This window comes from Hylobates moloch, unplaced genomic scaffold, assembly GCF_009828535.3.
Source record: "Hylobates moloch isolate HMO894 unplaced genomic scaffold, HMol_V3 SCAFFOLD_4, whole genome shotgun sequence".
NCBI classification, from domain to species: domain Eukaryota; kingdom Metazoa; phylum Chordata; class Mammalia; order Primates; family Hylobatidae; genus Hylobates; species Hylobates moloch.
The window spans coordinates 14,397,116-14,409,076 of record NW_026652279.1 but is presented as its reverse complement, the minus strand read 5'-3'; the positions used below and the strand labels follow the sequence as shown (position 1 = coordinate 14,409,076).

The 11,961-nt window shown below is 46.4% G+C and overlaps 2 non-coding genes across 2 annotated transcripts; both read right to left on the bottom strand.

Moving 5' to 3' along the window:
• Positions 1 to 1,839: 1,839 nt before the first annotated feature.
• LOC116467735 (U1 spliceosomal RNA) lies at positions 1,840 to 2,003 on the bottom strand. Its single transcript, XR_004247936.1, has one exon. It is a non-coding gene; the product is annotated as a U1 spliceosomal RNA (small nuclear RNA).
• A 3,632-nt stretch (positions 2,004 to 5,635) lies between these two features.
• On the bottom strand, positions 5,636 to 5,739 carry LOC116467718 (small nucleolar RNA U13). Its single transcript, XR_004247923.1, has one exon. It is a non-coding gene; the product is annotated as a small nucleolar RNA U13 (small nucleolar RNA).
• Positions 5,740 to 11,961: the final 6,222 nt, after the last annotated feature.

Genomic DNA, 11,961 nt, shown 5'->3' with positions numbered 1-11,961 from the left:
TCTCATGCCTCAGCCTGCCGAGCAGCTGGGGTTACAGGCACCCGCCACCACTCCCAGCTAATTTTTGTATTTTTAGTAGAGAGGGGCTTTTGCCATGTTGGCCAGGCTGGTCTCGAACTCCTGACCTTAAGTGATCCACCCACCTCTGCCTCCCAAAGTGATGGGATTACAGGCATGAGCTACTGCACCCAGCCAGTGTTTGAGATTTCTAATCCATTGCAGACTAATACAGTAAAATACAATTGACATAATTTAATAGAAAAAAATAAAACCAAGGCATACAAAATATGAGCTCAGTGTTTTTTATTATTAGATTCAGCAGACATAAAATCACTCAGTTAAAGTGCTTTACAAGTTTTGAAACACACTCAATGTCTGTACTTAATTTGTTGCAAATCGGTAATAGCCAGTGGACAAGCAGTACCAGTTGGTGGCCCCCACTTACACAGCACCGACCTAGAACAACCCCATTTCAGTGGCCAACCGAGTGCCTAGTAAATGTCCATCCGCATACTCATCCACATATCATTCACACATTTATCGAGCCTGTGTTCCACACTGGGAGCTCTGTGAGACACAGGTAAAACTACAAACCCATCCCTGGCTGCTGTGACTGGGGAGCCCACGGGTAGCATCTCACCCAAGTGTCAGGGGTCAGGCAAGGCCAGCTAGAGGAGGTGGCATCTAAGCAAAGTCTAGAGAAAGGAGGGAAAATGGGTTACGTGAAAATAGGGGTTTGGGAAGGTGAGGGGGCAAAAGGAAGAAGTCCTTTCCAGGTAGAAGCAACTGTATTTGCAGATGTCTTGGACTGTTAGAGGCGCAGCAGGTAATTCTTTTTGCCGGGATGCAGAATTGGAGGAAAGGAGAGATGGGGCTGGGGCGGGAGAGCTGGGGCCCTGGTAGGAGCTTTGATGTTGTGTCAAGGAGTAAGGGCTTCCTCCCGGGGAGCACAGGGAGTAGCTGATGGCCTTGGCGGAGAAGCCCCCGTCAGTACATGTGCATTTAGGAGGCTTCCTGTGACTGCTGTGTGGAGAGGCTGGAGGCCAGCTATGAGGAGCACAGCCTAGAGAGATGCAGAGCCCACAGGGCCCTGAGGTAGATTATTTGCAAAAGAGAAAGAAAAGAGACTGGGCACAGTGGCTTATGCCTGTAATCTCAGCACTTTGGGAGGTCAAGGCAGGCGGATCACTTGAGGACAGGAGTTCAAGACCAGCCTGGCCAACATGGCGAAACCCCATCTTTACAAAAAATAGAAAAATTAGCCGGGCGTGGTGGCACATGCTTGTAGTCAGCTACTCTGGAGGCTGAGACATGAGAATTGCTTGAACCTGGGAGGCGGAGGCTGCAGTGAGCCGAGATTGTGTGACTTCACTCCAGCCTGGGTGACAGAGAGAGACTGTCTCAAAAAAAAAAAAAAAAAAGAGGGAGAGAGAGAAGAGAGGCTTCAAGGAAGCTCTTGAACACAGAACAATGTAGCGTGTGGGTGTGGGTGTGGGTTGCCCAAAGCTGGCCCAATGAAGAATGGGGTTGAGCCAACCTTCAGGCCAGAGCTTCCTCTACTGCCAGCCTGGCACCATTCAGGAACCAACACACAGCCCAGATGGATAGCTTTCCTAGGCCTTCCTTTTAAAAAGTGTGAGTTCTCCTTCATCGAAGTTATAGGAAAGCAATAGAGACTTGACTGAAAGTAAAGGATTCACTCCACACCACGTTGGAGAAACAAGCTCAGAACAATAGGTCTGCAATTCTCAAAGCTCTAATTCTTGCCTTTTGGATTGTTTTGTTTGTTTTTAGTTTAGTGGAATTTTTATTTATCTTTTTTAAATTTTTATTTTTTAGTAGGAGAGAGCATGAACGCAGTCCCCTACTACCAGAAATTATGTAGTCGAGTTTCCCACATTTTGGGAAATTGCATGAGTCAGCACATCTGGAGTGTAATGGATAAGGCTTGCCCTGGGAAAACCACTTTCATGATCATAGTATCTCCCCTGTCAGGTAGTTAATTTTTTAGAGACAGGGTCTTGCTATATTGCTCCGGCTTGAGTGCAGTGGTATGATCATAGCTCACTGCAGCTTCGAATTCCTGGGCTCAAGGATTTCAAAGATCCTCCTGCCTCAGCCTCCAGCCTCCAGGGAGTATAGGCTTGAACCACTGTGCCTGACATTAAAAACAAAACAAACAGAAAAACAAATAAAAAACAGCAGCAACTACCCAAAGCTCAGCGTTTGATGTTTGTAACACATGCCTCATCTCTGAGATGCATGAGATGAGATGTAACCTCATCTCTGTCTTTGTTGCCCGGTGGACACGATGACAGAAGTGCAGTGTGTTTGATGCTGAAATCACACAACATATTGCCATCATCATTTAAATGATGAATCTAGTACAAATTATCCATTTGGTGTTCAGGAGGGAGTTGAACCAGATTTTGTGGATGTCTCTAATTTTGGAAGACAGGGGAGCAACGTTTGGGAGTTTCCAAGGTAGCCAGGCAGAAAGGGAGGTAGTGTGATTTTCACAGGTGGACCCCATGTCCCCTCTTTCCTCTGGGGAATATCAAGGTACTTACAGGCACCACAAAATCCAGAAGAGCCTGGGACTTGAGAACAGAGCCAGAGTGTGCCCTCCCTTTTTTTTTTTTTTTTTTTTTTAACACACAGAGTCTCTCTGTGTCTCCCAGGCTGGAGTGCAGTGGCACAATCTCAGCTCATTGCAACCTCCTCCTCCTAGGTTCAAGTGATTCTCCTGCCTCAGCCTCCCAAGTAGCTGGCACTACAGGCGTGTACCACCATGCTCAGCTAATTTTTGTAGTTTTGGTAGAGATGGGGTTTCATCATTTTGGCCAGGCTGGTCTCAAACTCTTGGCCTCAAGTGATCTGCCTGCCTCGGCCTCCCAAAGTGCTGGGATTACAGGCGTGAGCCACCGCGCTTAGCCCAGAGTGTACCCTTCTGCTGCCATTGTGTCAGGAGCGAATTCAGTTAATTGAAGGACAGTCCTCAGGGTCAGTTCTCAGGCTAGACTTAGCACCCTGGGAGGATGGTGGATGGGGTGGAGAGAGTGGCTTTTCTAGCTAAATGTAAGCAATGAGCCCGTTCTTTAAATATCCTTGCAGTTGGACTTCAGTGTGTCACCCCTCTGGAGCTGTGAGGACTTCGACTAGATTGTTTTCCTTCAAGAAAAAAAAATTATGAATTGCTTAAGGACCTACAATTCTTGTTTCATCTATATATTCCCTATGTCTGCAATTATGACCAACACACAATAGGCGCTTACTAAAAGTTCAATGATTAGATGACCAGGTGAATTGTAATTTCCCCTCTGTTGTCAATTTTTGTTTACCTAGTTTTTGTTTGTTTTCCCCACTTGTTCTCATTCTCCTGTGGGAGCAGAGGTTGTATCTGTCTTCATGAGTACTATTTCCCCAGTGCCTAGTGAGGGCCTGGACCTGGGTCCACTAGGTGGAAGTTGGTTGAATGAATGGATGGAAGATTGTGGAGCAGATGCCAGGCCTTACTAGTGCTCGGCCTGAATACCTACTGCTCGGGGCCTTCTCTGGCTGCCACACCCATGGGGGCAGCCCCCATCCTGTGCCTGCACTGGGTATAAATACCCCAGCTCTCACCCGAGACATTCTATGCGACTCCAGAGTTTCCCAGGTGTGAAGTCCCCTTGACTTTCAGAGATGGCAGAGACTTGATGATATTCTCCTTATTGGTGGCCTTCTCCCACCTCACTTCTCCGCTGCTGTTTCCTGGATCACTTACTGAATAAACAAGTTGCACTTGAACCTTTATCTCAGGATTTGCTTCTGGGGTGACCCAGAGTAAGATGATAGACATCTTATCTCCCAGTGATGACAACCTCATCGGGAGAAATAGTGTATTTTCCCTCTCAACATTTTATTTAGAAGGACTTCAAGCCAAAGAAAAATTGAAAAAATATATACACTTTCAACCAGTCTCACCAACCAATGACATTTCTCCATATTTGCTTTATCTGTCTCCCTCTTCTCTCTGTTTATAGATAGATGATAGGTAGATAGATGATAGATAGATAAGATACATTAGATAGATAAAGCTGTGTGAGAAAGAGAGAGAGAGTCTTTATTTTTATTTTTTGTAGAGATGGAGTCTTGCTTGGTAGCCTAGGCTGGTCTTGAACTGCTGGGCTCAAGTCATTCTCCTTTTTCAGTGTCCCAAACTGCTGGATTACAAGTGTGAACCACCATGCCCAGCCTGAGTCTTTATTACTTATTTTTATTTTCTCAGAGGGAATTTGTTTTTATTGACACAGTTGTCCATGCGAAGAATCCTGGATTTCCTCTGGTAAAGTCTGATCAATACAAGGTGGTAATAGTGTCCACCTGTCAGTTTTCATTAATAAAGAAATGACTGCAAACTTCCATAGCCAACATGGACTAAAGCCAGCATGAAATAGAGATTACTCCCACCTCAAATCTCCAATGTTGCACAATTCACAATAAATCCATTATTAGAGAATCTTTAGACTTTAGAATCTAGAGATTTCAGAGGAAAACTCCCATGTAAATATATATATTACATATATCATTTTCTCCCAGAACATTTGCAAGTAAGTTACAGACTTCATGGAACTTCACCTGTAAATTCTTTCGAATGTGTCTACCAAAACAAGGAGCATCCTCCTACATAATCAGAAAGACTATCATCACACCCAAAAAAACACACATTGATACAATAATAGTGTCAAATATACAGTCTACACTCAAATTGCCCCAGTTGTCCCAATAAAGTCCCTGAGAGCTGTGGGACACTGTGTCTTCACACTCTACCGCTAGCCCCTTCTGTCACTGGGGCTCTTACAACACCCTTCTGAACACAGGACTATCCATTATATGCAGGCCAAATTGATCAGAATGAAATCGCTTCTCTAGGACCGGAAGATAGAGACGTTTAAGTTGTGCTTCTGGCAGAGGGACAAATATTGCCACCAGACTATGGGGCATGGCAGGGTTCCCTGACTCCTAGTTAAAATATCTGAAGATGCAGAGCTGGGCCCCACCACAGCTCCCCACCCTCTTCTCTGGAGTCTTTTTCCAGAGAGTCCTGGCCTAGGGAGAGGAACTCCTCCTACAGGTAGACCAAGCTTGCAGCTCTGAGTCCAATTCCGGATTTCGGATGGTCCTGCCATGACCAGCAACAGACTTGAAATTTTGTTTTAATTGGAAGGAAAAGGAAGTGAGGTCTGAGAACCCGGTGGCTATCCTTGGAATTCAGGACTGGCTACATAATTTGCCAGGCTCAGTATAAAATGAAAACGTAGGTCCTTTGTTCAAAATGTGTTGTGAATTTCCAGAGGGTGTGGGCAGAGCATTGTGACAAGTGCAGGGCCCTTCTGAGAGTGGGGCCACATGTGACTTCACAGGTCACAAGTCTGTGATGCTGGCTCTGTGGGTATTTGCGTGCAGCCTGGATTCACAGAAGTGACTGCTGGACTTTGAAGTAGTGAATATTGAGCAAAGGATGGAATGTCTTGTGGCACACGGGAAGAAATTAAGGTGGAAAGACTTAGCCCCATGCCAAACTGGTCAGCAACAATTTTGACTCATTATTTCCTCAAGAGAACAGCGTCTACAGTTTCTTGGTTTGTTTTCATGTCAGACAGGTAATGTGCTGACTTCAAAATGAAGTTCGAGGGTGGCACATCTCACACATGCATGTGAGCACCTGATCATCACACTCAAGAACTACAAAAGAATCTGCAGCTCTTACGAATGCATCTGCAGTTGTCACATATTCACTGTCACCTTGCAGCCCAATGTCAGATCTGGGAGGCATTCCTACCGGCATCACGCAGACATTCTCGCGCATGCTGTAACCGCCCTCTTCTGTTCGGGCTGGTTTGACGTGAGGCCGCTCCCCTTCCCTGTTACTCAGGGCAAGCTGCACCCTGTTCCCATCCCATATGGCCCCTTTCAGCCTCAAACCACATGGAACATTGCAGAGGTGGTATCAGCAGAATCAGAAGTTGAGATTGTCCATCCCCCCGCCTTGGTCCTTTTCGACACGGACGCAGTTCCCCAAAGAGGAAACTGAGGCACTGACGGCAGAATAACGCATCACAGTTCTGGAAGAGAAACGTGTGTTTGTCCTGTCTGGATGTTCCCCTCTGAAGACCCTGGAGGACAGGCTATTTCAGCATGGAGCCACGACCCTGGGAGGGGGAGAGCAGAGAGACAGAAAAGTGATGCCAGCACCTCGGCAGAACTGGGGACAGAGGAGAGACGGGAGAAGGGGATCCAGGGAGACCAGAGCCAGGAGGGGTTCCCAAATGCCCATTTTTATGGACTAAATGATGACTTGTGGGGAAAAAGAAGTGTTTTGTGTCTCCCTCTGGACTCTACAAGTAAAAGGCTTCCTTTCTGAGAGTAGCCTATATATAAATTCCCTTCCAGACTTGATGGGCATGACTAACAGGATAAAGCACAGACCCTTAGTGGTAGCCAAAATAAATGTTATGCCGTGTTTGGGATCTGACAGGGCACCTGGGATAGGTTGAATGCCCCACGCTAGCATGAAGGTGTGTGGCTGAAATCAACTGTGAGTTTGTGTCTTGAATCACCGTCCTCAGTAGGACAAGATGTGAAGCAGAGGTTTCAACAAATGCCTGGAAAAATAAACATTGCCAGAGGGAGAAACTAGAACCTTATTGTCAACAGGAAACGTTTCCTTTCTGGTATGTCTGACCCAGAAGCAGTCTTATTTGGTATGTGATGCCCACAGTTTCTCTTCCTGGGATGTGATAAAAATAGCCAGGAAGTTGATGTTGACTGAAACCAAAGAGTCTGAGACCCTGAGTCCCTGCTCATCTTGGCTCCCGGAGAGTGCAACAGTGGCCAAGTCTCAGTACTCAAAGGGTAATGAGAAGGCCACCAGCCTCAGCACCATCCGAGAATTCGTTAGAAATGTAGGATCTCGGGCCCCACCCCAGACTTGCGGCATCGGAATCTGCATTTCCACAAGATCCCCGTGGGACGCAGGCGCTCGTTAAGGTCTGAGCAGTGCTGGTTTAAGCACAGGCTTCCAGATGGAAAGGCCAGGGCTCCATGACCTTGGAGAAGCCGTAGAGCCTCTCTGAGCCCCAGTTTCCACTCCCATAAAATAGGCATAAAAATACAATCTATTGGATAGATTTGTTTAACTTCAGAGTTAAATAAAAGGACGTATATGCAGCTCTTAGTACAGCATCCTCCAGAAAAAGTGTTGGAAGTATTATCATTATTAACCCGATGATTACCTTCTGAGCATGTGCTCTTGGGCCAGTCACACTGTCTGTTTCTGGGAGCCAGCTAAAGGCACTGTAAACAGTGACCCTCTGTTAAGTTCTTGCTTCATCGTAACCCATTTTCCTTGGCTTAATGATTAGTAGAAGTTCAACAGGTCACAGCTGGAAAGGAAGTTAGAGCTTTCCTAGTGAGTCCAGCCCCTTCATTTCCCACCTGAGAAAACTGAGGCCCACGGCTTGCCTTGCCTAGGTTCACAGAGCTAAGGGGCTGGCGGTGCCAGGCGACAATCATGTTCTTGAATTCCCTGTCCAGAAACTCCCCTCCACAGTAAAAACAATTAGCTGCTTTGCTTTGGGCACCTCCTTGGTGCCAAGCTCTGGGCTCAGGGTTTACCAAAAGAAGCATCTCATTTAATCTGTGGGTCAATCTTCCATTTCAAAGAGAAGATACTCCTGTATCAGCTCCCAGAGTTAACTAATGTGCCCAAGGCCACAGAGCCAGTAAGGGGCCAGCTGGGCTGTTCCCAGTGGACCCTCCCCTTCTACCCCAGACACCCAGGAAGCAGGAGAGACACACGTGCTGTTAGGCACTTTTGGGTATTGACTCTTATTTTTGGGCCTGGGTGGTGGACACAGGGATATTCTTTTTTTCTTTTCTTTTCTTTTTTCTTTTTTTTTTTTTTTTGAGACAGCGTCTTGCTCTGTTATCCAGGCTGGAATGCAGTGGCACAATTATGGCTCACTGCAGCCTCAACCTTCCAGGCTCAAGCAATCCTCCCATATTGGCCTCCCAAGTAGCTGGGACCACAGGCATGTGCCATCATACCTGGCTAATGTTTTAAAATTTTATTTTGTGAGGAGATGGGGGTCTCGCTATATCGCCCAGGCTGGTCTTGAACTCCTGGGCTAAAGCAGTCCTCCCACCTCGGCCTCCCAAAATGCTGGGATTACAGGTGTGTGCCACCAGGCTTGTCCAGGGATATTCATTTTATCATCACTCTTTAAACTGTACACATGCATTATATACATCAAATATTGTACACCTGTAACTTAAAAACCAAATAGAAGAGGAATCCTGCAGGCACTTGAATACAACCCCGGGTGGTCTCAAGGCGGAAAGAAGGGGACTTGGGCTTGGCATAAGAGCAGTAAAATACCAACCTGGGCTTAGCCTGGGAACCATGCCCTGCGTTGCTGGTTAGCACGTGACTCAGGACCAGATAAACGAGCAGGGCTAGAGGCGCTGGGGGCGGAGCTTAACAGGAAGAAGGGGATACAATTTGTCTAAAACTGGGTTATGAAGAAAATAATTTGTCTTTTGTTTCGTAAGTCCCAGGTTAGGATAGGTGGATCGGCTTATCCACTTTTACTAATTTCCCCAGACATCAGTGGAAACGATGCATAATTGTATTAATGGTAGAGTGATTTATGATAGTGGAAATTTGGAAACCACCTAAAAGTCCAACTATAGGGCCTGATTTAATAATGTATGGTGTCTGCATATGAGAGATGGCCATAAAAAGCCATTTAAAAATCATGACGTAGGGACCATAAAAAGGACATTAAACACAGCTGTGGCCCTTTATTGCGGGTGCCTCCTGTGCCAGGGTCTGCACTAAGCACAGAACACTTGTCCTGGTCATTGATTCTCACAGTACACCCCTCATTCCGCAGAGGAGGAAATGGAGCTTCAGAGAGGTGAAATGACTTGGTCAACATCCCACAGCTATGACACGGAAAGATGTTCATGATATTTTAAATTTAAAAAGCAGCTTATAAGGCAGGCTGTGCGGTATACATACACAGTGTCCAATAACGGGACTGGTGATGTACAATTACTTCACGTTGAGCCCAACTGACAGAGAGCTCTGTGGCCATTGCAGACAATGGTGTGTAGATTCCTAATAGCTGGCAACAGAAAGAGTTCGTGGCATGGTAAATTTTTTTAAAGACAAGAAAGTATTTACAACATGATTTCATTTAGTGAGTGTGTGTGTGTGTCTAAGCAGTGATTTATTTTTATTTTTATTTATTTTATTTTTATCTCACAGAGTGAGATGGGGTCTCACTCTGTTGCTCAGGCTGAAGTGCAGTGGCGTGATCTCAGCTCACTGCAACCTCTGCCTCCCGGGTTCAAGCAATTTTCCTGCCTCAGCCTTCCGGGTAGCCTGGATTACAGGCACTCACCACCACTCCCACCTAATTTTTGTAATTTTAGTAGAGACGGGGTTTCACCATGTTGGCCAGGCCGATCTCAAACTCCTGACCTTAAGTGATCTGCCCACCTCAGCCTCCCAAAGTGCTGGGATTACAGGAGTGAGCCACCGTGCCCAGCCAAAGCAGTGATTTTAAACAGAGGGTGATTTTGTCCCTCTGGGGACATTTGATAATATCTAGAGATAGGTTTAGTTATCACAAGTGGGAGTGGGGAGTGCTGCTGGCATCTAGTGGGTAGGGAGACCAGGGATGCTGCTAAATATTCTACAATTCACAGAACAGCCCCTGCAAAAAAGATTTATCCCATCCAAAATATCAATGGTGCCTGATTTTATATATATACACGCATATATATAAATACACTCACACGCGCACATACACACGCATGCAGAGAGAGAAAAAGTCTAGAAGGAATATCTCAGAATGTTAACAGTGGTTATCTTTGGGTGTAGGGTGGTTTTTTAAATTCATATCTTTATTTTCTAATTTTTTTTTTTTAACGAGGAGCATGATTAAGTGTGGGGAAAAAATAGAAAATTATATAGCTACAATTGCCTTAGAAACAGCTCAGTTAGAGACAAGCAGCAGAGGGAGGAAGGTTTGGGGGGTAAGGTTTTCCAGGGGTTCGACACAATGCCATGTCGAGCCTCTTGGGGAAACGTTTCCCTGATTCTGCGGCCCACAGAAGCCCCTGGGGAAATAGGTCTGAGTCTGCGGGTCCCTGCAGGAAAAGCCACACCCATCCTCCAGGCGATCAGACCCTGAACAGTGGAGGTGAACTTGCAGGGGCGTGATGTGTACACGAGGGTGTGAGGCCCAGGCTTTGCCACAGTTATTAATGCTGGGCTCTCATACCCCTCACCTGCTCCTCACGCTGTTTGATGGCTCTGTTCGCTCTTTGCCCTTTTCTGGACCAATAGCGCTGCAGACTTGGCGGCAGCTCAGTAACCACCTGGGTCACGGCTCCTTATGGGAAATAAAGAGAGAGACAATAGTGTCCTGGCTTAAAACAGAAAGGCTCCAGCAGCTGCTTAGCAACTCCTGTGCGGGTTCCCTCCCAGGGCCGAGGAGCAGACATAAACCATCCCATAAAAAGAGAGCAAGAGGGGCCCAGACAATGCCTGGAAACTCACAGAGGGTCCTGGCAATCTTCCCGCAAGCTCCATGAAGAACCAGACAAGGCTAACTAAACAAAGGGCCGCCCCCGGCCCACCTCCTAACCCTGTTCCTCATCAGGGGGAAGTACAGGCCTCTATCCTGAGCCTGTTACTTGAGTGTCTCACCATTTGAACCAGACCAAAGTTTCCCAGGGATGAGTGCTGGCCATGAACACCTCCCATCCTCCACGATCCTATCCCCGTTTTCCACCCCATTATCCACGTTCATTTATAAAACTGATCATAGCTGTGCCCAGCTCCTCAGTGCATGCTGAAGAAATCTCTGACTGGCCAGAACTCTAAAGCACTGTCACGTGTCAGAACTAGTGGATTCCTGGTCATGTGACCTTAGGTCAAGGATTGCAAATAGGTCACAAGTGCTATGCCAACTCTGAATGGTTAGAGGTGGCTGCCTGGAGTGTTGTGTGGAGAAGCTGCCAGGGTCTTGGTCCAGGAGAGTAGAAAACGTGTTGTGATTGCTGCCCTCTCTCCGTGTGGGTGTTCATGGAGAGCTGTGCCCATGTGCTACTTTATTCTGGCCTCTGTCCTTGGCTGACCTTCTAACCACTTAGTTATTCCCAAATGTATTGGAATTTCCAAACTGCCGTACCAATTGGCAATTATTGTCAATTCTGAGGTGGGTATTTTTACAGATTACCAGCACCAAATAACCTTGGGGACTTACCAAAATGCAGATTCCTGGACCTCAATAATCTGTGTTAGAATACCCTGACAACTTAGCAAAATAGGCAAATTTCTGGGCCGTACTCCCAAACTCCTAATATAGAATATTTTGGAGGTAGGCATAGGAATCTTTCCTTTTACCAAGCACCCCAGTTGATTTGTATGTACAATGAATCTGATCATCATTAACCTAGGAATGTGGCTGCCTGGGCTGTCACACCTGAGAATATTCCTAAAATTATTACTTTAGATTGGCTTGTGATGGCTTAAAAATATGTCCAATATTCTTTGACCCTTCTCTCTTCAAAAGATGAACCCTACCAACATGGCAAAACCCCATCTCTACTAAAGATACAAAAATTAGGTGGGCGTGGTGGCGGTTGCCTATAATCCCAGCTACTCAGGAGGCTGAGGCACAAGAATCGCTTGAACTCGGGAGGTAGAAGTTGCAGTGAGCCGAGATCGTGCCACTGCACTCCAGCCTGGGCGACAGAGTGACACTCCATTTTTAAAAAGTGTGGGCTGGACTTAGAGACTCATTTGTAATGAATACTGTGGAGGATCTGACAGTAACATCCAAGATCAGAGCACAAAAGGGGTTTTAACCTCCCCCTGGCTCTCTCTTGGATCATCTGCTC